Source organism: Balaenoptera musculus, chromosome 16 (assembly GCF_009873245.2).
Source record: "Balaenoptera musculus isolate JJ_BM4_2016_0621 chromosome 16, mBalMus1.pri.v3, whole genome shotgun sequence".
NCBI lineage: Eukaryota > Metazoa > Chordata > Mammalia > Artiodactyla > Balaenopteridae > Balaenoptera > Balaenoptera musculus.
In genome coordinates, this window is record NC_045800.1 from 75,506,228 (window position 1) to 75,510,700 (window position 4,473).

Genomic DNA, 4,473 nt, shown 5'->3' on the forward strand with positions numbered 1-4,473 from the left:
CAGGAGTGCGTTCCACAGATCAGTAACCCACAAAGTCTTCTGTCATGTACATTTGAAAAGGCTGTGCCCCACCTCCCCTCTGCTCGCTGCCAACCTTTCTTCTCAATTTCTAATGCAGGTTCACCAGATAAAAGGCTCTGAGAGGTTCTGCAGCACATAAACATTTAACTGGGCATCATGCAGCATTTCCTATATCTATTTGATCATGAAGTCCTTTCTCATCTGACACATTTTGAGAAGAGCTAACTAAAGTACAGGTCCCAGGGAATTCCCTGGTGGTCCAGTGGTTAGGACTCTGCACTTCTACTGCAGGGGGCACGGGTTCAGATCCCTGGTCGGGGAACTAAGATCCCGCGCAGCCAAAAAAATAAATAAATAAAGTACAGGTCCGATCATTTCTTCCTTCAACACTCGAGTGCCTCTTTGGACCTGTCCTTTCAGCCCCAGACGGGCACCTTGCTGGCCTTCATCATTCCTGCTTGCCTCCAGGACACAGGTCCTTTGCTTCACCTGCCCTGCGGGTCATCCCGAGCCTGGTCCTGACCTCTCAGCCTGAGCTCATCTCTCTCTGCACCCTCCACACAGCCCAGCGTTCACACACTCTCTAAACACAGAACGTCCTGTAGGCCTCCTCGCCTTGTTCCAGCCCTTCTCCAGCCCAGAGTGCCCTCTCCCATTTCTTCATCAATCCCTTCAGTTCTAACTCATCAATGAAGACTCAAATGCTGCCTCTGCCATGAAGCCTTTCTTGATCTCCATCAGGATGACTCATTCCAGATGGCTATCATTTCTTTATTATTCCCTTCATGTTTCAGCCAAGTACTCTCCATCTCCCCCAAAGAGCAGTCCTGGCAGGAGAGTGCCAGGATCTGATTTGACTCTGTATCCCTCCTCAACCCCACCCGCCAGGACCTTGCACAAGACTGTTCTAATAACATTTCTATCAAGCAATCAGTAGATGTTGTCGCAATCACTTCTCCCACCTCTCCCTTTTGCCTCTGGGAAGAGCAAGAGGCCCAGGGCTTCCTTTCACGGGAGTTCTGGGATTATGGCGAGCCATGAGGAGTCGTAGATATAAGAATAGTGAATGTTGCTGATTGAGTCTGGGGGCTCCTTACAACCATGCATGTAGTGACGTATGGAGTCGGCCCTAAGATGAGCCAGCATCTAAGGCACCCACGAGGCTATACCAGGGTCAGCAGAGGCCCGGGACCCTGAGGACCAGCACAGTGTACTCCTTGCTGGGTGGTGAGAAATGGGCATGGGAAGGAAGTAAAAGACAATAAAATAAAGAAGCCCGAAGAGGAAGAGAGAGGAAGAGTTGCCACGGAATCCTGATGTGTCCCCTGGTTTTGTCAGCCACTCTGGGGACATACAGGAGAGTGCTGGAACAACATAGCACGCCCTTCCCCATGTCTCCATGATGGTGCTGCTCTAGCAAAGGTCAGTGGGGTAACGTGTGCCGCCGTGAGAAGGACCGTGGTGCAGGGCCGGGTCCATGGAGCGAGTGGCGAGGACAAGCCGGGCTAATGCCGAAAGTGGGGGCAGGTCCCCTACAACCCCCTTGGCTGACACGGGCCACCTGGGAGCATTTGCCATCGGCAGGGTGCTGCGTGTGAGAAGTGATGGAGGAGGAGAGGGCAGGAGAGGGCAGGGGAGAAGGATCTGCCTCCGCCCCCTCCCCACTCTGAGCCCTGGTCATGGGCCCCAGCTGCTTCTCCCAGCAGAGCTGCGTGCACAGAACCTCCCCTTTCCTGGGTGCACCTTCCTGAAAATGAGCCTCTGAGCACTGAGGTCATTCCAGGCCCTGCTCCTCAGCGTGTGTCCTTAAAGCAGCCAGTCACCGGCACCGTGAGCTCGGCCTGGCCCAGCCCCCCCGAACCAGGATCTGCATTTCCCCAGGAGCCCTGGGGGATTTGTGGGCAGAGGTGTGGGAAGGGCCAATCTCAGGTGCTCTTCAGCCAACTTGACCTCCTCAGTCACATGACAGGCTTCTTGAGGGGCAGTCCCATCTTAGGTCTCTTGGTTCTCTCTGCCCTCCCCTCAAACCCAGCCGTATAAAGTTGGCCCTAAAACTGAAGCGAGGCCAGTGCTCAGCAAGGAATGAATAAAGCAAATGAAATCAGGTAACTGGGCTCAGCACTCTCTTGGGATTTTAAAGATCCCGATCATGGGAAATCAGGGTCAGATATTTGCACTGGCATCTCCACTTCAGGTCACCTGCCATTAGAACCGGAGTTGGACAGGAACCCAAGACCCTCCTCACTCAACTAGAAGGAACAGCAGGGCTTGGTTTACCCCTCTGCCAAGGGGGTGAAAATCTTGCTTGTTTCAGAGGCTTTGGAGAACATCGCCTGCCCCCGTGAATGCACGCGGAGAGCTGCCAGCTACTGTCATGGTCCCATTATGCATACTGGGATTCTGATCGGAAGAGTCACACTCCAGAGAGGCAGCTGTTCTCGTCCGCAGGTGGAGTATCTGCCTGACATCACTGGAGCTGAAGGCACTCAGTCCCCTGGACAGCCGGGGACGAGGGCGGTGGCCTTCCAACAGAGCCACCTGCCTCAGCCTGACAGATTGACGCAAGGAAGGTGGAAACGGTCTGTTCCTGGCCTTGTCTGACCAGCGGAGGAGGATTGAGAAATGTGTCTGGCATTGGTGCTGCAAGGAGAATACATAAGTAGCCAAGTCACTTACTGGAAAAGAAATGAGCTAATCTGCCAAGCCAGCCTGAATCTTAATGGGAGGACAAGGCAGTGGGGTGGGAAGGCGGGCAAGAGGGCCTGGTCTGTGGCCGGGTTTTTGCGTGCCGAGTGCCTTCCATCTCATGCCCTGTCCTGGGAGCAGCAGAGCCCCGTGGAAAGCAGCGATGGTTCTGAACATGACTCTCTTCTTTTTTTTTTTCCCCACAACTTTTTTTTTATGTTTATTTTTAAGTTTTATTTTTCTTATTAGTCATCCATTTTATACACATCAGTGTATACATGTCAACCCCAATCTCCCAATTCATCCCACCACCACCACCACCCCCCACCACTTTCCCCCCTTGGTGTCCATACGTTTTTTCTCTACTTCTGTGTCTCAATTTCTGCTCGGCAAACCGGTTCATCTGTACCATTTTCTAGCTTCCACATATATGCGTTAATATACGATATTTGTTTTGCTCTTTCTGACTTACTGCACTCTGTATGACAGTCTCTACAAATGACCCAATTTCGTTCCTTTTTATGGCTGAGTAATATTCCATTGTATATATGTACCATATCTTCCTTATCCACTCATTTGTCAATGGGCATTTAGGTTACTTCCATGACCTGGCTATTGTAAATAGTGCTGCAGTGAACATTGGGGTGCATGTGTCTTTTTGAATTATGGTTTTCTCTGGGTATATGTCCAGTAGTGGGATTGCTGGGTCATATGGTAATTCTATTTTTAGATCTTTAAGGAACCTCCATACTGTTCTCCATAGTGGCTGTATCAATTTACATTCCCACCAACAGTGCAAGAGGGTTCCCTTTCTCCACACCCTCTCCAGCATTTGTTGTTTGTAGATTTTCTGATGATGCCCATTCTAACTGGTGTGAGGTGATACCTCATTGTAGTTTTGATTTGCATTTCTCTAATAATTAGTGATGTTGAGCAGCTTTTCATGTGCTTCTTGGCCATCTGTATGTCTTCTTTGGAGAAATGTCTACTTAGGTCTTCTGCCCATTTTTGGATTAGGTTGTTTGCTTTTTTTAATACTGAGCTGCATGAGCTGTTTATATATTTTGGAGATTAATCCTTTGTCCATTGATTCATTTGCAAATATTTTCTCCCATTCTGAGGGTTGTTTTTTCGTCTTGTTTGTAGTTTCCTTTGCTTTGCAAAAGCTTTTAAGTTTCAGTAGGTCCCATTTGTTTATTTTTGTTTTTATTTCCATTACTCTAGGAGGTGGATCAAAAAAGAGCTTGCTGTGATTTATGTCAAAGAGTGTTCTTCCTGTGTTTTCCTTGAAGGGTTTTATAGTGCCCGGTCTTACATTTAGGTCTCTAATCCATTTTGAGTTTATTTTTGTGTATGGTGTTAGGGAGTGTTCTAATTTCATTCTTTTACATGTAGCTGTCCAGTTTTCCCAGAAACACTTATTGAAGAGACTGTCTTTTCTCCATTGTATATCCTTGCCTCCTTTGTCATAGATTAGTTGACCATAGGTGCGTGCGTTTATCCCTGGGCTTTCTATCCTGTTCCATTGATCTATATCTCTGTTTTTGTGCCAGTACCATAATGTCTTCATTACTGTAACTTTGTAGTATAGTCTGAAGTCAGGGAGTCTGATTCCTCCAGCTCCGTTTTTTTCCCTCAAGACTGCTTTGGCTATTCGGGGTCTTTTGTGTCTCCATACAAATTTTAAGACTTTTGTTCTAGTTCTGTAAAAAATGCCATTGGTAATTTGATAGGGATTGCATTGAATCTATAGAGTGCTTTGGGTAG

At 48.3% G+C, this 4,473-nt stretch overlaps 1 non-coding gene across 1 annotated transcript; it reads left to right on the forward strand.

Annotated features, from left to right (window-relative positions):
* The first annotated feature begins 269 nt into the window (after positions 1-269).
* TRNAR-UCU lies at positions 270-343 on the forward strand. The gene has a single exon. It is a non-coding gene; the product is annotated as a tRNA-Arg (tRNA).
* The last annotated feature ends 4,130 nt before the right edge of the window (positions 344-4,473 follow it).